Genomic DNA, 24,598 nt, shown 5'->3' with positions numbered 1-24,598 from the left:
ATAATACACTCCTCAGTCCTCCATATAGTATAATACACTCCTCAGTCCTCCATATAGTATAATGCACTCCTCAGTCCTCCATATAGTATAATGCACTCCTCAGTCCTCCATATAGCATAATGCACTCCTCAGTCCTCCATATAGTATAATACACTCCTCAGTCTTCCATATAGTATAATACACTCCTCAGTCCTCCAAATAGTATAATACACTCCTCATAGTGCTCCATATAGTATAATGCACCGCCATTGTCATACATGTAGTACAATTAACTTCCCATAGTATAATGCACCCCATAGTTCTTCATAAAGTATAATGTATTCCCCATAGTCCTTGATACAGTATAATGCAGCCCACATATAGTATAATGATGCCACCCCAGAGTATAATGCATCCACCCCACAGAATATATTGTAGCCCCCTGAGTATAATGTAACCCCCCAGAGAATATAACACAGCCTCCTCGTATAGTATAATGCAGCCCCTGCATATATAATATATGGCAGCCCCCTCAGAGAATGCAGCCCCCATAGAATATAATGCAGCCCCTCTATAGAATATAATACAGCACCCCATAGAATGTAATACAGCCCCCCATAGAAAGTAATACAGCCCACCTCCCCATAGAATATAATACAACCCCTATAGAATATAATGTAGCCCCCATGGAATGTAATGCAGCCCTCCCCATAGAAAGTAATGCAGCCAGCCCCCATAGAATGTAATGCAGCCAGCCCCCATAGAATGTAATGCAGCCCCCCAATCCAGTTATCACTCATTGATATATTTAAAAAAAACAACTCTCTCCTCACCTCTCCTCGTGCCTGCGCTGCTCCCGACTCTGGTCTCAGCAGCTGCAGTCTGACCGCCGACACACAGCAGATGCGTGATGATATGACGTCATGGCGCACCCACAGTGTCAGAGGCAGAGCAGGGAATGATGGGAGAGGGAGCGTCAGCAGACGCTCCCCCCTCCATCATTGCATTCAACTTTGGAATGCGGCGGCACTGGCGGGGGGGGGGGGTAAGTCGGCAGCGGGGGGACTCGGCGCTGGCGATCGGCCCACGACTGCCACCGACCCTTCTGGCATTTGCCAGAAATGCCCAATGGCCAGTCCGGCCCTGACTGCACATGATGCACCATACTGTATAATGGCCGCACATGACGCTCCATACTGTACAATGGCCGCACATGACGTTCCATACTGTATAATGACCACACATGATGCTCTATACTGTATAATGACCACACAGTGCTCTATACTGTATAATGACTGCACATGATGCTCCATACTGTATAATGACCCCACATAATGCTCCATACTGTATAATGAACCCACATGATGCTCCATACTGTATAATGACCGCACATGATGCTCCATACTGTATAATGACCGCACATGATGCTCCATACTGTATAATGGCCACACATGATGCTCCATACTGTATAATGACCCCACATGATGCTCCATACTGTATAATGGCCACACATGATGCTCCATACTGTATAATGACCACACATGATGCTCAATACTGTATAATGGCCACACATGATGCTCCATACTGTATAATGGCCCCACATGATGCTCCATACTGTATAATGACCCCACATGATGCTCCATACTGTATAATGGCCACACATGATGCTCCATACTGTATAATGACCACACATGATGCTCCATACTGTATAATGACCGCACATGATGCTCCATACTGTATAATGGCCCCACATGATGCTCCATACTGTATGACCCCACATGATGCTCCATACTGTATAATGACCGCACATGACGCTCCATACTGTATAATGGCCACACATGATGCTCTATACTGTATAACGACCGCACATGACGATCCATACTGTACAATGGCCGCACATGACGTTCCATACTGTATAATGACCACACATGATGCTCTATACTGTATAATGACCACACAGTGCTCTATACTGTATAATGACTGCACATGATGCTCCATACTGTATAATGACCCCACATAATGCTCCATACTGTATAATGACCCCACATAGTAACATAGTTAGTAAGGCCGAAAAAAGACATTTGTCCATCCAGTTCAGCCTATATTCCATTATAATAAATCCCCAGATCTACGTCCTTCTACAGAACCTAATTGTATGATACAATATTGTTCTGCTCCAGGAAGACATCCAGGCCTCTCTTGAACCCCTCGACTGAGTTCGCCATCACCACCTCCTCAGGCAAGCAATTCCAGATTCTCACTGCCCTAACAGTAAAGAATCCTCTTCTATGTTGGTGGAAAAACCTTCTCTCCTCCAGACGCAAAGAATGCCCCCTTGTGCCCGTCACCTTCCTTGGTATAAACAGATCCTCAGCGAGATATTTGTATTGTCCCCTTATATACTTATACATGGTTATTAGATCGCCCCTCAGTCGTCTTTTTTCTAGACTAAATAATCCTAATTTCGCTAATCTATCTGGGTATTGTAGTTCTCCCATCCCCTTTATTAATTTTGTTGCCCTCCTTTGTACTCTCTCTAGTTCCATTATATCCTTCCTGAGCACCGGTGCCCAAAACTGGACACAGTACTCCATGTGCGGTCTAACTAGGGATTTGTACAGAGGCAGTATAATGCTCTCATCATGTGTATCCAGACCTCTTTTAATGCACCCCATGATCCTGTTTGCCTTGGCAGCTGCTGCCTGGCACTGGCTGCTCCAGGTAAGTTTATCATTAACTAGGATCCCCAAGTCCTTCTCCCTGTCAGATTTACCCAGTGGTTTCCCATTCAGTGTGTAATGGTGACATTGATTCCTTCTTCCCATGTGTATAACCTTACATTTATCATTGTTAAACCTCATCTGCCACCTTTCAGCCCAAGTTTCCAACTTATCCAGATCCATCTGTAGCAGAATACTATCTTCTCTTGTATTAACTGCTTTACATAGTTTTGTATCATCTGCAAATATCGATATTTTACTGTGTAAACCTTCTACCAGATCATTAATGAATATGTTGAAGAGAACAGGTCCCAATACTGTTAGGGCAGTGAGAATCTGGAATTGCTTGCCTGAGGAGGTGGTGATGGCGAACTCAGTCGAGGGGTTCAAGAGAGGCCTGGATGTCTTCCTGGAGCAGAACAATATTGTATCATACAATTATTAGGTTCTGTAGAAGGACGTAGATCTGGGTATTTATTATGATGGAATATAGGCTGAACTGGATGGACAAATGTCTTTTTTCGGCCTTACTAACTATGTTACTATGTTAATACTGACCCCTGCAGTACCCCACTGGTCACAGCGACCCAGTTAGAGACTATACCATTTATAACCACCCTCTGCTTTCTATCACTAAGCCAGTTACTAACCCATTTACACACATTTTCCCCCAGACCAAGCATTCTCATTTTGTGTACCAACCTCTTGTGCGGCACGGTATCAAACGCTTTGGAAAAATCGAGATATACCACGTCCAATGACTCACTGTGGTCCAGTCTATAGCTTACCTCTTCATAAAAACTGATTAGATTGGTTTGACAAGAGCGATTTCTCATAAACCCATGCTGATATGGAGTTACACAGTTATTCTCATTGAGATAATCCAGAATAACATCCCTCAGAAACCCTTCAAATATTTTACCAACAATAGAGGTTAGACTTACTGGCCTATAATTTCCAGGTTCACTTTTAGAGCCCTTTTTGAATATTGGCACCACATTTGCTATGCGCCAATCCTGCGGAACAGACCCTGTCGCTATAGAGTCCCTAAAAATAAGAAATAATGGTTTATCTATTACATTACTTAGTTCTCTTAGTACTCGTGGGTGTATGCCATCCGGACCCGGAGATTTATCTATTTTAATCTTATTTAGCCGGTTTCGCACCTCTTCTTGGGTTAGATTGGTGACCCTTAATATAGGGTTTTCATTGTTTCTTGGGATTTCACCTAGCATTTCATTTTCCACCGTGAATACCGTGGAGAAGAAGGTGTTTAATATGTTAGCTTTTTCCTTGTCATCTACAACATGATGCTCCATACTGTATAATGACCCCACATGATGCTCCATACTGTATAATGACCACACATGATGCTCAATACTGTATAATGGCCACACATGATGCTCCATACTGTATAATGACCGCACATGACGCTCCATACTGTACAATGGCCGCACATGACGTTCCATACTGTATAATGACCGCACATGATGCTCAATACTGTATAATGGCCACACATGATGCTCAATACTGTATAATGGACGCACATGACACTCCATACTGTACAATGGCCGCACATGACGTTCCATACTGTATAATGACCGCACATGATGCTCCATACTGTATAATGACCCCACATGATGCTCCATACTGTATAATGGCCACACATGATGCTCCATACTGTATAATGACCCCACATGATGCTGCATACTGTATAATGACCCCACATGATGCTGCATACTGTATAATGGCCACACATGATGCTCCACACTGTATAATGACCACACATGATGCTCCATACTGTATAATGACCGCACATGATGCTCCATACTGTATAATGACCCCACATGATGCTCCACACTGTATAATGACCCCACATGATGCTCCATACTGTATAATGGCCACACATGACGCTCCATACTGTATAATGACCGCACATGACGCTCCATACTGTATAATGACCGCACATGATGCTCCATACTGTATAATGACCCCACATGATGCTCCATACTGTATAATGGCCACACATGATGCTCCATACTGTATAATGACCGCACATGATGCTCCATACTGTATAATGACCACACATGATGCTCAATACTGTATAATGGCCACACATGATGCTCCATACTGTATAATGGCCCCACATGATGCTCCATACTGTATAATGACCCCACATGATGCTGCATACTGTATAATGGCCACACATGATGCTCCACACTGTATAATGACCACACATGATGCTCCATACTGTATAATGACCGCACATGATGCTCCATACTGTATAATGGCCCCACATGATGCTCCATACTGTATGACCCAACATGAGGCTCCATACTGTATAATGGCCCCACATGATGCTCCATACTGTATAATGACCGCACATGACGCTCCATACTGTATATTGGCCACACAGTGCTCCATACTGTATAATGACCGCACATGACGCTCCATACTGTATAATGGCCACACATGATGCTCAATACTGTATAATGGACGCACATGACACTCCATACTGTACAATGGCCGCACATGACGTTCCATACTGTATAATGACCGCACATGATGCTCCATACTGTATAATGACCACACATGATGCTCAATACTGTATAATGGCCACACATGATGCTCCATACTGTATAATGGCCCCACATGATGCTCCATACTGTATAATGACCCCACATGATGCTCCATACTGTATAATGGCCACACATGATGCTCCATACTGTATAATGACCACACATGATGCTCCGTACTGTATAATGACCGCACATGATGCTCCATACTGTATAATGACCGCACATGATGCTCCATACTGTATAATGACCGCACATGATGCTCCATACTGTATAATGACCACAGATGACGCTCCATACTGTATAATGACCGCACATGATGCTGCATACTGTATAATGACCGCACATGACGCTCCATACTGTATAATGACCACAGATGACGCTCCATACTGTATAATGACCGCACATGATGCTGCATACTGTATAATGGCCACACATAGCTACTCCTACACACGTGGCTGCGCTCCGTACACTTTGCACACGCGGCTCCGCTCCATATACCTCGCACACACGCGGCTCCGCTCCATACACCTCGCACACACGCGGCTCCGCTCCATACACCTCATGCACACACGCGGCTCCGCTCCATACACCTCATGCACACACGCGGCTCCGCTCCATACACCTCATGCACACACGCAGCTCCGCTCCATACACCTCATGCGCACACGGCTCCGCTCCATATACAGTCATGGCCAAAAGTATTGACACCCCTGCAATTCTGTCAGATAATACTCCGTTTCTTCCTGAAAATGATTGCAATCACAAATTCTTTATTATCTTCATTTAATTTGTCTTAAGTGAAAAAACACAAAAGAGAATGAAGCAAAAAGCAAAACATTGATCATTACACAAAAAACTCCAAAAATGGGCCAGACAAAAGTATTGGCACCCTCAGTCTAATACTTGGTTGCACAACCTTTAGGCAAAATAACTGCGACCAACCGCTTCCGGTAACCATCAATGAGTTTCTTACAATGCTCTGCTGGAATTTTAGACCATTCTTCTTTGGTGAACTGCTCCAGGTCCCTGATATATGAAGGCTGCCTTCTCCAAACTGCCATTTTTAGATCTCTCCACAGGTGTTCTATGGGATTCAGGTCTGGACTCATTGCTGGCCACCTTAGAAGTCTCCAGTGCTTTCTCTCAAACCATTTTCTAGTGCTTTTTGAAGTGTGTTTAGGGTCATTGTCTTGCTGGAAGACCCATGACCTCTGAGGGAGACACAGCTTTCTCACACTTCGCCCTACATTATGCTGCAAAATTTGTTGGTAGTCTTCAGACTTCATAATGCCATGCACACGGTCAAGCAGTCCAGTGCCAGAGGCCACCGACCCTTCTGGCATTTGCCAGAAATGCCCAATGGCCAGTCCGGCCCTGACTGCACATGATGCACCATACTGTATAATGGCCGCACATGACGCTCCATACTGTACAATGGCCGCACATGACGTTCCATACTGTATAATGACCACACATGATGCTCAATACTGTATAATGACCACACATGATGCTCTATACTGTATAATGACTGCACATGATGCTCTATACTGTATAATGGCCACACATGATGCTCCATACTGTATAATGGCCACACATGATGCACCATACTGTATAATGGCCGCACATGACGCTCCATACTGTACAATGGCCGCACATGACGTTCCATACTGTATAATGACCACACATGATGCTCAATACTGTATAATGACCACACATGATGCTCTATACTGTATAATGACTGCACATGATGCTCCATACTGTATAATGACCCCACATAATGCTCCATACTGTATAATGACCCCACATGATGCTCCATACTGTATAATGGCCCCACATGATGCTCCATACTGTATAATGGCCCCACATGATGCTCCATACTGTATAATGGCCACACATGATGCTCCATACTGTATAATGGCCACACATGATGCTCCATACTGTATAATGACCGCACATGACGCTCCATACTGTATATTGGCCACACAGTGCTCCATACTGTATAATGGCCACACATAGCTACTCCTACACACGTGGCTGCGCTCCGTACACTTTGCACACGCGGCTCCACTCCATACACCTCGCACACACGCGACTCCGCTCCATACACCTCGCACACACGCGGCTCCGCTCCATACACCTCGCACACACGCGGCTCCGCTCCATACACCTCGCACACACGCAGCTCCGCTCCATACACCTCATGCACACACGGCTCCGCTCCATACACCTCGCACACACGCGGCTCCGCTCCATACACCTCATGCACACGCGGCTCCGCTCCATACACCTCGCACACACGCGGCTCCGCTCCATACACCTCGCACACACGCGGCTCCGCTCCATACACCTCATGCACACACGCGGCTCCGCTCCATACACCTCATGCACACACGCGGCTCCGCTCCATACACCTCATGCACACACGCAGCTCCGCTCCATACACCTCATGCACACACGGCTCCGCTCCATATACAGTCATGGCCAAAAGTATTGACACCCCTGCAATTCTGTCAGTTAATACTCCGTTTCTTCCTGAAAATGATTGCAATCACAAATTCTTTGGTATTATTATCTTCATTTAATTTGTCTTAAATGAAAAAAACACAAAAGAGAATGAAGCAAAAAGCAAAACATTGATCATTTCACAAAAAACTCCAAAAATGGGCCAGACAAAAGTATTGGCACCCTCAGCCTAATACTTGGTTGCACAACCTTTAGCCAAAATAACTGCGACCAACCGCTTCCGGTAACCATCAATGAGTTTCTTACAATGCTCTGCTGGAATTTTAGACCATTCTTCTTTGGCAAACTGCTCAAGGTCCCGATATTTGAAGAGTGACTTCTCCAAGCTGCCATTTTTAGATCTCTCCACAGGTGTTCTATGGGATTCTGGTCTGGACTCATTGCTGGCCACCTTAGAAGTCTCCAGTGCTTTCTCTCAAACCATTTTCTAGTGCTTTTTGAAGTGTGTTTTGGGTCATTGTCCTGCTGGAAGACCCATGACCTCTGAGGGAGACCCGGCTTTCTCACACTGGGCCCTACATTATGCTGCACAATGTATTGGTAGTCTTCATACTTCATAATGCCATGCACACGGTCAAGCAGTCCAGTGCCAGAGGCAGCAAAGCAACCTCAAAACATCAGGGAACCTCCACCATGTTTGACTGTAGGGACCGTGTTCTTTTCTTTGAATGCCTCTTTTTTTCTCCTGTAAACTCTATGTTTATGCCTTTGCCCAAAAAGCTCTACTTTTGTCTCATCTGACCAGAGAACATTCTTCCAAAACGTTTTAGGCTTTTTCAGGTAAGTTTTGGCAAAATCCAGCCTGGCTTTTTTATGTCTCGGGGTAAGAAGTGGGGTCTTCCTGGGTCTCCTACCATACAGCCCCTTTTCATTCAGACGGCGATGGATAGTACGGGTTGACACTGTTGTACCCTCGGACTGCAGGGCAGCTTGAACTTGTTTGGATGTTAGTCGAGGTTCTTTATCCAAAATCCGCACAATCTTGCGTTGAAATCTCTTGTCAATTTTTCTTTTCCGTCCACATCTAGGGAGGTTAGCCACAGTGCCATGGGCTTTACACTTCTTGATGACACTGCGCACGGTAGACACAGGAACATTCAGGTCTTTGGAGATGGACTTGTAGCCTTCAGACTGCTCATGCTTGCCCACAATTTGGTTCCTCAAGTCCTCAGACAGTTCTTTGGTCTTCTTTCTTTTCTCCATGCTCAATGTGGTCACACAAGGACACAGGACAGAGGTTGAGTCAACTTTAATCCATGTCAACTGGCTGCAAGTGTGATTTAGTTATTGCCAACACCTGTTAGGTGCCACCGGTAAGTTACAGGTGCTGTTAATTTCACTAATTACAGAAGCATCACATGAGTTTTTGAACAGTGCCAATACTTTTGTCCACCCCCTTTTTATGTTTGGTGTGGAATTAACCCCTTTCTGACCTCGGACGGGATAGTACGTCCGATGCCGGCTCCCCTGCTTTGATGCAGGGCTCCGCGGTGAGCCCGCACCAAAGCCGGGACATGTCAGCTGTTTTGAACAGCTGACATGTGCCCGTAATAGGCGCGAGCAGAATCGCGATCTGCCCACGCCTATTAACTAGTTAAATGCCGCTGTCAAACGCAGACAGCGGCATTTAACTACTGCATCCGGCCGGGCGGCCGGAAATGACGTAATCGCCGACCCCGTCACATGATCGGGGGTCGGCGATGCGTCAGGATGGTAACCATAGAGGTCCTTGAGACCTCTATGGTTACTGATGACCGGTGGCTGTGAGCGCCACCCTGTGGTCGGCGCTCACAGCACACCTCCATTTCTGCTACATAGCAGCAATCATCAGATCGCTGCTATGTAGCAGAGGTGATCGGGTTGTGCCTGCTGCTAGCCTCCCATGGAAGCTATTGAAGCATGGCAAAAGTAAAAAAAAAAGTTTAAAAAAATGTGAAAAAAATAAAAAAAATATAAAAGTTTAAATCACCCCCTTTCGCCCCAATCAAAATAAATCAATAAAAAAAAATATCAAATCTACACATATTTGGTATCGCCGCGCTCAGAATCGCCCGATCTATCAATTAAACAAAAGCATTAACCTGATCGCTAAACGGCGTAGCAAGAAAAAAATTCGAAACGCCAGAATTACGTTTTTTTGGTCGCCGCGACATTGTATTAAAGTGCAATAACGGGTGATCAAAAGAACGTATCTGCGCAAAAATGGTATCATTAAAAACGTCATCTCGGCACGCAAAAAATAAGCCCTCAACCGACCCCAGATCACAAAAAATGGAGACGCTACGAGTATCGGAAAATGGCGCAATTTTTTTTTTTTTAGCAAAGTTTGGAATTTTTTTTCACCACTTAAGTAAAAAATAACCGAGTCATGTTAGGTGTCTATGAACTCGTAATGACCTGGAGAATCATAATGTCAGGTTAGATTTACCATTTAATGAACCTAGCAAAAAAGCCAAACAAAAAACAAGTGTGGGATTGCACTTTTTTTTCAATTTCACCGTACTTGGAATTTTTTTCCCGTTTTCTAGTACACGACATGCTAAAACCAGTCCCGATCATGTGACCCCCTGACTCCTCCCCTCCTGTGACCTCATCACAGGTCCTGTGCGCACAAAGCAGGCAGCCAATATGTGGTGTAAGGCTCTGGTGCAGGGATGACCGGCTGATACATACTGCACTGCATAATACGGAAGGGTAAGGGGCGTGGCTTTACACAAGGGGGCGTGTCGGCTGGTTCTCCTGCTGTCTGCGGGAAACAGAACGTCCCATGCTGGACAGCAGGGAAAAGGCTCAAAACCGGGACAGTCCCGCACAATGAGGGACGGTTGGGAGCTATGCAACTCCCGACTCTCCCTCGACCCCCTCACCACTCCCAGCTCACCGGAGGATGATCGTCTGCAGGTGGGAGGGAGTTCACAGCTGCTCAGCTTATCCAGCACCTCCTCTACAACTCCCGGTGTATCCTCTGTTTCCACCGAGGCTGCAAACTGCCATTTAGTGAGGCAGATGCTCGGTTAGATGGAGAGTGTCCGGGTGAGCTCAGCGATGCATGTCCACTCTCTTCAGCGTTCTGGCCACCCCACCCTTCCATCCTGCTTTAGTAGTGTAAATGCATCTTTTTACTGTTAATTGCCAATCTACCAGTGTACCTGAGTTAACCGCACCTGTACACGGACACTATACACTATATACAGAGCTCCTGTGTATAATGTCACTGGTGATCCCTGTATTATATGTATACTGACAATATATAGAGATCCTGTGTATAATATCACTGGTGATCCCTGTATTATCTGTACACAGACACTATATACAGATTATCATTATTATTTATTTATATAGCACCATTGATTCCATGGTGCTGTACATGAGAAGGGGTTACATACAAGTTACAAATATCACATACAGTAAACAAACTAACAATGACGGACTGATACAGAGGGGCGAGGACCCTGCCCTTGCGGGCTTACATTCTACAGGATTATGGGGAAGGAGACAGTAGGTTGAGGGTTGCAGGAGCTCCGGTGTTGGTGAGGCGGTAGCTCCGATGTTGGTGAGGCGGTAGCTTCGATAGTGATGAGGCAGCAGCGGTGTCAGTGCAGGCTGTAGGCTTTCCTGAAGAGATGAGTTTTCAGGTTCCGTCTGAAGGATCCGACTGTGGTTGATAGTCGGACGTGTTGGGGCAGAGAGTTCCAGAGGATGGGGGATATTCATCCCCTGTGTATATCACTGGTAATCCTTGTATTACCTGTACATTGACACTATATACAGATCTCTTGTGCATAAGGTCACCGGTGATCACTGTATTACCTCTTCACTGTACACTATATACAGAGCTCCTGTGTATAATGTCAGTGATGATCCCTGTATTATCTATACACTGCCAAGAGCAAGCGACACTACTCTGTCCTCCTCCTCCTCGACCTGTCGGCTGCCTTTGACACAGTGGACCATTCCCTATTATTACAAACCCTCTCATCCCTTGGCATCGCAGACTTGGCCCTATCCTGGATCTCATCATACCTAACAGACCGGACATTCAGCGTCTCCCACTCACACACCACCTCCTCACCTCGCCCTCTATCTGTCGGAGTCCCACAAGGTTCAGTCTTAGGGCCCCTGCTCTTCTCCATTTACACCTTTGGCCTGGGACAGCTCATAGAATCTCATGGCTTTCAGTATCACCTCTATGCTGACGACACACAGATCTACATCTCTGGACCAGATATCACCTCCCTTCTAACCAGAATCCCTCAATGTCTGTCCACTATTTCATCTTTCTTCTCTGCTAGATTTCTGAAACTTAACATGGACAAAACAGAATTCATCATCCTTCCCCCATCTCACGCGACCCCCCCAACGAACCTATCCATTACAGTAAATGGCTGCCCACTCTCCCCAGTCCCACAAGCTCGCTGCCTCGGGGTAATCCTTGACGCTGATCTCTCCTTCAAACCACATATCCAAGCCCTTTCCACTTCCTGCCGCTTTCAACTCAAAAATATTTCACGAATCCGTTCATTCCTCAACCATGAATCTGCAAAAACCCTAGTCCATGCCCTCATCATCTCTCGCCTTGACTACTGCAACCTCCTGCTCTGTGGCCTCCCCTCTAACACTCTCGCACCCCTCCAATCTATTCTAAACTCTGCTGCCCGACTAATCCACCTGTCCCCCCGCTATTCCCCGGCCTCTCCCCTCTGCCAATCCCTTCACTGGCTCCCCATTGCCCAGCGAATCCACTACAAAACCCTAACCATGACGTACAAAGCCATCCACAATCTGTCTCCTCCATACATCTGTGACCTCGTCTCCCGGTACTTACCTACCCGCAACCTCCGATCCTCACAAGATCTCCTACTCTACTCCCCTCTTCCCACAATCGTATACAAGATTTCTCTCGCGTATCACCCCTACTCTGGAACCCTCGACCACAACACATCAGACTCTCGCCTACCATCGAAACCTTCAAAAAGAACCTGAAGACCCACCTCTTCAGACAAGCCTACAACCTGCAGTAACCACCGATCGACCAAACCGCGGCATGACCATCTCTACCCTCACCTACTGTATTCTCACCCACCCCTTGTAGATTGTGAGCCTTCGCGGGCAGGGTACTCATTCCTCCTGTACCAGTTATGACTTGTATTGTTTAAGATTATTGTACTTGTTTTTATTATGTATACCCCTCCTCACATGTAAAGCGCCATGGAATAAATGGCGCTATAACAATAAATAATAATAATAATAATACACTGACACTATATACAGAGATCCTGTGTATATCACTGGTCATCCCTGTATTACCTGTACACTGACACTATATACAGACCTCCTGTGTATAAGGTCACTGGTGATCCCTGCATTACCTCTACACTATATACAGAGCTCCTGTGCATAATGTCTCTGGTGATCACTGTATTACCTGTGCACTATATACTATAGACAGAGCTCCTGTGTATAATGTCACTTGTGATCACTATATTATCTGTACACGGACACTATATACAGAGCTCCGGTGTATGTCACTGGTGGTCACAGAATTATGTGTACACTGACACTATATACAGATCTCCTGTGTATAATGTCACCAGTGATGACTGTATTACTTGTACACGGACACTATATACAGAAATCCTGTGTATAATATCACTGGTAATTCCTGTATTACCTGTACACTCACACGATATACAGAGATTCTGTGCATAATGTCACTGGTGGTCACTATATTACCTCTTCACTGTACACTATATACAGAGCTCCTGTGTATAATGTCACTGGTGAGCCCTGTATTATCTGTACACGGACACTATATACAGAGCTCCTGTGTATAATGTCACTGGTGGTCACTGAATTACTTGTACACTGACACTACATACAGATCTCCTGTATTACATGTTCACTGTACACTATATATAGAGCTCTGTGCATAATATCACTGGTGATCCCTGTATTATCTGTACACAGACACTATATACAGATCTCCTGAATATAATATCACTGGTGATAACTGTGTTACTTGTTCACTGTATACTATATACAGAGTTCCTGTGTAGAATGTCACTGGTGATCCCTGTATTATCTGTACACTGACACTATATACAGAGCTCCTGTGTATTATGTCTCTGGTGATCACTGTATTACCTGTGCACTATATACTATAGACAGAGCTCCTGTGTATAATGTCACTTGTGATCACTATATTATCTGTACACGGACACTATATACAGAGCTCCTGTGTACAATGTTACTGGTGATCCCTGTATTATCTGTACACCGACACTATATACAGATCTCCTGTGTATGTCACTGTATTACCTGTTCACTGTACACTATATACAGAGCTCCTGTGTATAACATCACTGGTGATCCCTGTATTACCTGTATTCATCACTGGTGATCCCTGTATTATCTGTGCACGGACACTATATACAGAGCTCCTGTGTACAATGTCACTGGTGATCCCTGTATTATCTGTACACTGACACTATATACAGAGCTCCTGTGTATAATGTCACCGGTGATCCCTGTATTACCTGCACACTATATACAGAGCTCATGTGTATAATGTCACTTGTGATCACTATATTACGCTAGTTTCACACTAGCATTTTGAGGAGCTGCGGAGGGTTGCAGACTTCCTCCATGAAGCCCCGCCCTTGGCCGCTAGCTCCACCTACTTCTGCATGTGGCCTGCATACCTATCTTTAACATTAGGTACGCAGGTCTTGTCGCTGTATGCGGATGCTTCCGCATGCGTCGTTTTGACGATGCGGAGGAAAAAAAATTGCTTCAAGCTGCGTCCTACGCTGGTCGCCACAGCATCCGCATACAGCCGCACGACCTGCATACCTAATGTTAAAGATAGGTACGCAGGCCGCATGCAGAAGTAGGTGGAGCTAGTGGCGGAGGTGTGGCTGAGGGCGGGGCTTCATGGAGGAAGTCCGCAGCTCCTCAAAACGCTAAAGTGAAACCGGCCTTATCTGTACAAGGACACTATATACAGAGCTCCTGTGTACAATGTCACTGGTGATCCCCGTATTATCTGTACCCGGACACTATAGACCAGTGTTCCCCAAGTCTGGTCCACAAGAGCCACCAACAGGTCATGTTTTCACGATTTCCTTAGTATTGCACAGGTGATAACTGCATCACCTGGACAGGAAAGCATTCAATGACCTGTGCAATACTAAGGAAATCCTCAAAACATGTAAGCAATAAATTACTTGGCACTCAGGAGATCTTGTTGCAAAATAAGAAATTCATTTATTTAGTGCATCCAGTTCCAAATTTTTTAAACGTTTTCGGTCTTAACACAAGACCTTCATCAGAAATAGTTTTTTTTGAATACTGAAATACATATGTAAAAAACATAAGAGAATGCTTTTAGAAAACACATATGATGCACAGAACAAAAACAGGTGTAACACATTTAGCTTGAAAAAAATCAATCAAATACATCACTAGTTGTATGGCAGATAACAGCAGTGGCGGTAAAGGATCCGGACTGGTGTTCCGTGAGCCTCGTTCAGGAGATGCTATAGACTGTGAGCGTGTTTAGGAAAAAAGTGAGGGTATCAAGTCCTTTCAGGGGACTAAGCGAGTAGGCTGCATATTGACCACCCCCAAAGGATACAGAGAGTGAGGTGACCTCCCAAGACGCGGGGTCACAGGGCTGAGGTGCAAGGTAAGGTGCCTAAAAATATAAAAACACGAACATATGAGTACACACACTAATGCCATTGTGTAAGTATCGTATAGTGTGACTGAGCTGAAAGGCCCTGTTAAACCTACTAGACTAATAGACCGACCCTTGTGTGTGACCACCTCGAGCCTGAACGAGCTAGTAAAAGGAATGTCTATATGAACACACACAGTGCCAAACGTGTGGCCCGAACAGAATGCGTCCGGAGGCCCCAATGTAATACCTGGAAGACGTAATAAAGTATATAAGGGCAATCAGAGGAGCCAGCGTCAGATAGGTACTGGGACCAGAAAGCGCCTAGAAAATACAGTAGGGAGGAGGAATATGATATGTAGCATATTATAGGCTCACTAGTGTAATGCGGGGATGCTCCCCTACTACAGCCGCCATTACCTGAGAGACTGGAGGTAAAGGGGAGAAAGCGCTGTGCAGGGTGAGATGCTCGCAGGGGCGGTAGCGCTGTGAAAGAGAAAAAAGCAGGACGTAAGTAACAGGGCCAAGGAGGGGGCGGGAGAGAGACGAGCGCTGCTGGAGGCGGGCATTACTGGTACCTGGGATCTCAGAGGACATCGGCGCCGTGCTGCAGGGGTCGCATGGTTCCCGGGACTGGTGACTGGCAGCGGCACTTCCGGGTTTTAAGTGCGCGCTGCCTGGTGGTCACCTGACCCGTCGCGTCATCAGAGACACGTGACCGGGTAGGTAGCGCGTGCGCAGAGAGGACACCGGCCTGAGAAAGACTTGAAAGGTGTACAGGACCTACGGCGCCTGCGCGCAAGGGAGAGAGCCACCCGGCTCTGTGTGTGATGATAGTAGCTGTATGTAGGCAGGGCTGCAGCGTAGGGCGGACTGGAAAATAATGGGACCACCGGTCAGAGAGATGGAGCTGCAGAACAAGGTTACGCTATAGCATACATGGCGGCCTTTGAAAGTGATTTTGTATACAATCATCCCCTATTTATGGCTCACTGTAGGGTTTGGCGGAGATATATCGATGATATATTTTGCGTTTGGGACGGTCCAATTGAATCACTACTGCCGTTTGACCAACACATCAACAATATCTGGCCTGAACTCAAATTCTCTATACAACATGACACGCATAGGATTAGCTTTCTGGACACCCTGATTTACAAGGAGAGGGAGGGTCATTTGGCTATTGATTTGTTTACAAAACCGACTGATCGCAATGGTCTTTTGCACTTTACCAGCTGCCGCCCACCCTCCATTAAGAACTCCATTCCCAAATCACAGTTTCACAGGGTGGACAGAATTGTCTCCGATGAGAATATAAAAAAACTAGGCTTACAGAGATGGAACATAAATTTGCTGATAGGGGCTATCCCCATGGGGTACTGACGGACGCCAGACGGAAATTATCACACAGCAAACCCAAGGGTAATCAAAAGAGAATCCCCTTTGTTTCTACTTTCCACCCATTCTCTGGCCTAGTGCAGTCTACCATTAGGAGACATTGGAACATCTTAACCAAAAGTTACCCGACAATTGCAGAGTTCCAAGTGCCTTTCCTTTCATGCTTTAAGCGAGCTAGGAACCTTAAAGGGACACTGTCACCTGGATTTGGAGGGAACAATCTTCAGCCATGGAGGCGGGGTTTTGGGGTTTTTGATTCACCCTTTCCTTACCCGCTGGCTGCATGCTGGCTGCAATATTGGATTGAAGTTCATTCTCTGTCCTCCATAGTACACGCCTGCGCTAGGCAAGATTGCCATGTGCAGGCGTGTACTACGGAGGACAAAGAATGAACTTCAATCCAATATTGCAGCCAGCGGGTAAGGAAAGGGTGAATCAAACACCCAAAAACCCCGCCTCCATGGCTGAAGATTGTTCCCTCCAAATCCAGGTGACAGTGTCCCTTTAAGGATAGGTTAGTTAAGGCAGATGTTGGCCCAGGCACGATGGTCCCCAAACAAACTTTCCTACAAACCCAGAGACGTGGTACATTCCCCTGCCTAAACTGTCTCCAGTGTAGCAACGTACAAAAGGGGCCCTCGGTGTTTCACCCACAAACTGGCAGGGCCATTCCCATAAAAGGTTTTTACACCTGTGAGTCCACTTTTGTGGTCTATCTTATCAAATGCCCTTGTGGTCTGGCCTATGTGGGCGAGACCACACAAACAGTGAGGGATAGGGTGGCCCAACACAAATCCACCATCCGATGTAACAAAACGCACCTCCCCCTCCCACACCATTTTTCCGAAAAGAATCATAGCATTTCCCAACTCCGGTTCCAGGTTCTAGAACAGGTAGACATCCCGAGGAGGGGCCAAAACCGTACCAAAATGCTCCAAAGGAGGGAAGCATATTGGATTTACACACTACAGACTCTAGAACCAAAGGATCCTAGACTCTGCCCTCTCTTTCAAGCCACATATCCAGCCCCTGCCTCCTCCTGTCGTCTCAAACTCAAAAATATTTCCCGGATCCGTGCTTTCCTTGACCGCAACACTGCAAAAACGCTAGTGCATGCCCTTATCATCTCCCGCCTCGACTACTGCAACCTCCTACTCTCTGGACTCCCCTCTAGCACTCTGGCACCACTCCAATCCATCCTACACTCTGCTGCCCGACTAATCCACCTGTCCCCCCGCTATTCCCCAGCCTCTCCCCTGTGTCAAGCCCTTCACTGGCTTCCTATCGCCCAGAGACTCCAGTTCAAAACCCTCACACTGACACACAAAGCCATCCACAACCTGTCTCCTCCATACATCTGTGACCTCGTCTCCCGGTACCTACCTACACGCGACCTCCGATCCTCCCAAGATCTCCTTCTCTACTCCCCTCTCATCTCTTCTTCCCATAACCGCATCCAAGACTTCTCCCGTGCTTCCCCCATACTCTGGAACTCTCTACCCCAACACATCAGACTCGCGCCTACCATAGAAACCTTCAAAAAGAACCTGAAGACCCTCCTCTTCCGACAAGCCTACAGCCTGCAGTGATCCTCAACCTACTGAACAGCCGCACAGCCAGCTCTTCCCTCTCCTAGTGTATCCTCAACCACCCCCTGCAGACTGTGAGCCCTCGCGGGCAGGGTCCTCCCTCCTTATGTACTCGTGTGCCTTGTTATCTGCTCATGTTTAATGTATTTGTCTATATTTGCCCGTATTCACATGTAAAGCGCCATGGAATAAATAGCGCTATAAAAAAATGTATAATAATAATAATTAAACAGGGATTACGATGTCTCAGCTTTTTTGTAATATACTGTGTACGTTGTTTAGTACATTTGTTAGATGCTTTGACCTCATTTTGACTGGTTGTGCCATGTTTTTTAACTGTTTCTTGTCTTTCCCCCACAGAACCGTTAATTACACCCCACGCACTGAGCACTGGTCTTATCCCATATGGTACAGTATTCTTGCACTATGCCAATTTTGATATAGAGTGTTACCCATATCTCTATATCGCCTCTGTGTGACCTCCATGTAGGGTTCTTTTCTCGTTCTTATGGTCAGTTCAGCTTTCGTACTGAGTGCTTCCCCAATTCAACCTTAACCTTGTTCTGCAGCTCCATCTCTCTGACCGGTGGTCCCATTATTTTCCAGTCCGCTCTACGCTGCAGCCCTGCCTACATACAGCTACTATCATCACACACAGAGCCGGGTGGCTCTCTCCCTTGCGCGCAGGCACCGTAGGTCCTGTACACCTTTCAAGTCTTTCTCAGGCCGGTGTCCTCTCTGCGCACGCGCTACCTACCCGGTCACGTGTCTCTGATGACGCGACGGGTCAGGTGACCACCAGGCAGCGCGCACTTAAAACCCGGAAGTGCCGCTGCCAGTCACCAGTCCCGGGAACCATGCGACCCCTGCAGCACGGCGCCGATGTCCTCTGAGATCCCAGGTACCAGTAATGCCCGCCTCCAGCAGCGCTCGTCTCTGTCCCGCCCCCTCCTTGGCCCTGTTACTTACGTCCTGCTTTTTTCTCTTTCACAGCGCTACCGCCCCTGCGAGCATCTCACCCTGCACAGCGCTTTCTCCCCTTTACCTCCAGTCTCTCAGGTAATGGCGGCTGTAGTAGAGGAGCATCCCCGCATTACACTAGTGAGCCTATAATATGCTACATATCATATTCCTCCTCCCTACTGTATTTTCTAGGCGCTTTCTGGTCCCGGTACCTATCTGACGCTGGCTCCTCTGATTGCCCTTATATACTTTATTACGTCTTCCAGGTATTACATTGGGGCCTCCGGACGCATTCTGTTCGGGCCACACGTTTGGCACTGTGTGTGTTCATATAGACATTCCTTTTACTAGCTCGTTCAGGCTCGAGGTGGTCACACACAAGGGTCGGTCTATTAGTCTAGTAGGTTTAACAGGGCCTTTCAGCTCAGTCACACTATACGATACTTACACAATGGCATTAGTGTGCGTACTCATATGTTCGTGTTTTTATATTTTTAGGCACCTTACCTTGCACCTCAGCCCTGTGACCCCGCGTCTTGGGAGGTCACCTCACTCTCTGTATCCTTTGGGGGTGGTCAATATGCAGCCTACTCGCTTAGTCCCCTGAAAGGACTTGATACCCTCACTTTTTTCCTAAACACGCTCACAGTCTATAGCATCTCCTGAACGAGGCTCACGGAACACCAGTCCGGATCCTTTAGACCAGGGGTCCCCAACTCCAGTCCTCAAGGCCCACCAACATGTCATGTTTTCAGGATTTCCTTAGTCTTGCCCAGGTAATAATTGCATCACCTGTGCAATGCAAAGGAAATCCTGAAAACATGACCTGTTGGTGGGCCTTGAGGACTGGAGTTGGGGGACCTCTGCTTTAGACCGCCACTGCTGTTATCTGCCATACAACTAGTGATGTATTTGATTGATTTTTTCAAGCTAAATGTGTTACACCTGTTTTTGTTCTGTGCATCATATGTGTTTTCTAAAAGCATTCCTCTTATGTTTTTTACATATGTATTTCAGTATTCAAAAAAAACTATTTCTGATGAAGGTCTTGTGTTAAGACCGAAAACGTTTAAAAAATTTGGAACTGGATGCACTAAATAAATGAATTTCTTATTTTGCAACAAGATCTCCTGAGTGCCAAGTAATTTATTGCTTACATTTGACGGGTTGGATACCTAACTTGTGCACCTCCAAGAAGCCCTGAGTGCCGTGTCTATTATTGCTACTATCCTCAAAACATGACCTGTTGGTGGCTCTTGACCGGAGTTGGGGAACAATGCTAGACAGAGCTCCTGTGTATAGTATCACTGGTGATCACTGTATTATCTGTACACTGACACTATATACAGAGCTCCTGTGTATAATGTCAATAGTGGTTGCTGTATTACCTGTTCACTATATACAGAGCTCCTGTGAATATCACTGGTGATCCCCGCATTATCTGTACACGGACACTATATACAGAGCTCCTGTGTATAATAACATAGTAACATAGTTAGTAAGGCCGAAAAAAGACATTTGTCCATCCAGTTCAGCCTATATTCCATCATAATAAATCCCCAGATCTACGTCCTTCTACAGAACCTAAATGTATGATACAATATTGTTCTGCTCCAGGAAGAAATCCAGGCCTCTCTTGAACCCCTCGACTGAGTTCACCATAATGTCAATAGTGGTTGTTGTATTACCTGTACATTATACACAGAGCTCCTATGTATAATATCACTGGTGATCCCCGTATTACCTGTACACTATATAGAGCTCTTGTGTATAATGTCACTGGTGATCACAGTATTACCTGTACACTATACACTATATACAGAGCTCCTGTGTATAATGTCACTGGTGATCTCTGTATTACCTGTACACTATATACAGAGCTCCTGTGTATAATGACACTGGTGATCCCTGTATTACCTGTACACAGACATTATATACAGATGTCCTGTGTATAATGTCACTGGTGATCACTGCATTAACTGTACAGACACTATATACAGAGCTCCTGTGCATAATGTCACTGGTGATCACTGTATTACCTGTACACTATATACAGAGCTCCTGTGTATAATGACACTGGTGATCCCTGTATTACCTGTACACAGACATTATATACAGATGTCCTGTGTATAATGTCACTGGTGATCACTGCATTAACTGTACAGACACTATATACAGAGCTCCCGTGCATAATATCAATAGTGGTTGCTGTATTACCTGTACACTGACACTATATACAGAGCTCTTGTGTATATCACTGGTGATCACTGTATTACCTGTACACTATATACTGAGCTCCTGTGTATAATGTCACTGGTGATCACTGTATTACCCGTACACTGACACTATATACAGAGCTCTTGTGTATAATATCACTGGTGATCACTGTATTACCTGTACACTATATACAGAGCTCCTGTGTATAATGTCACTGGTGATCACTGTTTTACCCGTACACTGACACTATATACAGAGCTCCTGTGTATAATGTCACTGGTGATCACTGTATTACCCGTACACTGACACTATATACAGAGCTCCTGTATATAATGTCACTGGTGATCACCATATTACCTGTACACTATATACAGAGCTCCTATGTATAATGTCACTGGTGATCACCATATTACCTGTACACTATATACAGAGCTCCTATGTATAATGTCACTGGTGATCAACATATTACCTGTACACTATATACAGAGCTCCTATGTATAATGTCACTGGTGATCACCGTATTACCTGTACACTATATACAGAGCTCCTGTGTATAATGTCACTGGTGATCACTGTATTACCTGTACACTATATACAGAGCTCTTGTGTATCATGTCACCGGTAATCACCGTATTACCTGTACACTATATACAGAGCTCCTGTGTATAATGTCACTGGTGATCACCATATTACCTGTACACTATATACAGAGCTCCTATGTATAATGTCACTGGTGATCACTGTATTACCTGTACACTACATACAGAGCTCTAGTGTATAATGTCACCGGTGATCACCATATTACCTGTACACTATATACAGAGCTCCTATGTATAATGTCACTGGTGATCACTGTATTACCTGTACACTATATACAGAGCTCCTGTGTATAATGTCACCGGTGATCGCAATATTACCTGTACACTATATACAGAGCTCCTATGTATAATGTCACTGGTGATCACTGTATTACCTGTACACTATATACAGAGCTCCTGTGTATAATGTCACTGGTGATCACTGTATTACCCGTACACTGACACTATATACGGAGCACCTGTGTATAATGTCACCGGTGATCACCATATTACCTGTACACTATATACAGAGCTCCTGTGTATAATGTCACTGGTGATCCCTGTATTACCTGTACACTATATACAGAGCTCCTGTGTATAAATGTCACTGGTGATCACTGTATTACCCGTACACTGACACTATATACAGAGCTCCTGTATATAATGTCACTGGTGATCACCATATTACCTGTACACTATATACAGAGCTCCTGTGTATGTCACTGGTGATCACTGTATTACCTGTACACTACATACAGAGCTCTTGTGTATAATGTCACCGGTGATCACCATATTACCTGTACACTATATACAGAGCTCCTATGTATAATGTCACTGGTGATCACTGTATTACCTGTACACTATATACAGAGCTCCTATGTATAATGTCACTGGTGATCACTGTATTACCTGTACACTATATACAGAGCTCCTGTGTATAATGTCACCGGTGATCACCATATTACCTGTACACTATATACAGAGCTCCTATGTATAATGTCACTAGTGATCACTGTATTACCTGTACACTATATACAGAGCTCCTGTGTATAATGTCACTGGTGATCACTGTATTACCCGTACACTGACACTATATACGGAGCACCTGTGTATAATGTCACCGGTGATCACCATATTCCCTGTACACTATATACAGAGCTCCTGTGTATAATGTCACTGGTGATCACTGTATTACCTGTACACTATATACAGAGCTCCTGTGTATAATGTCACTGGTGATCACTGTATTACCCGTACACTGACACTATATACGGAGCACCTGTATATAATGTCACTGGTGATCACCATATTACCTGTACACTATATACAGGGCTCCTGTGTATAATGTCACTGGTGATCACTGTATTACCTGTACACTACATACAGAGCTCTTGTGTATAATGTCACCGGTGATCACCATATTACCTGTACACTATATACAGAGCTCCTATGTATAATGTCACTGGTGATCACTGTATTACCTGTACACTATATAAAGAGCTCCTGTGTATGTCACTGGTGATCACCATATTACCTGTACACTATATACAGAGCTCCTATGTATAATGTCACCGGTGATCACCATATTACCTGTACACTATATACAGAGCTCCTATGTATAATGTCACTGGTGATCACTGTATTACCTGTACACTATATACAGAGCTCCTGTGTATAATGTCAGTGGTGATCACCATATTACCTGTACACTATATACAGAGCTCCTGTGTATGTCACTGGTGATCACTGTATTACCTGTACAAGAAGCAACGAAGAGTGGTGGTGGTGGGAGACTCACTACTGAGAGGCACCGAAGCAGCCATCTGCAGACCGGACATAACTGCAAGAGAAGTATGCTGCCTTCCAGGTGCGATGATCAAGGATGTGACCGATAGGATACCAAAGCTCTTCAGCTCCAAGGACGTCCACCCATTTCTTCTGATACATGTTGGCACCAATGACACGGCAAGGAAGGACCTACCGACAATCTGCAAGGACTTTGAAGAGTTGGGGAAGAAAGTAAAGGAACTGGATGCACAGGTAGTTTTTTCTTCTATCCTTCCAGTAGACGGGCATGGCACCAGGAGATGGAACAGGATCCTTGATGCAAACAACTGGCTAAGACGATGGTGCAGACAACAAGGATTTGGATTCCTGGACCACGGTGTGAATTACTGGTATGATGGACTCCTCGCCAGAGACGGACTACACCTCAACAAACCTGGGAAACACACATTCGCCAGAAGACTCGCTACACTCATCAGGAGGGCGTTAAACTAGAAGAAGAGGGGACGGGAAGAAAAACATTAGACTCGAACAAAGACGACCCAGGAAAACATACTCAGAAGGGAGGTAAGAACATTTCTAAAACAAT

Source organism: Ranitomeya imitator, chromosome 6 (genome assembly GCF_032444005.1).
Source record: "Ranitomeya imitator isolate aRanImi1 chromosome 6, aRanImi1.pri, whole genome shotgun sequence".
NCBI lineage: Eukaryota > Metazoa > Chordata > Amphibia > Anura > Dendrobatidae > Ranitomeya > Ranitomeya imitator.
Note: the sequence above shows the minus strand (reverse complement) of the source record.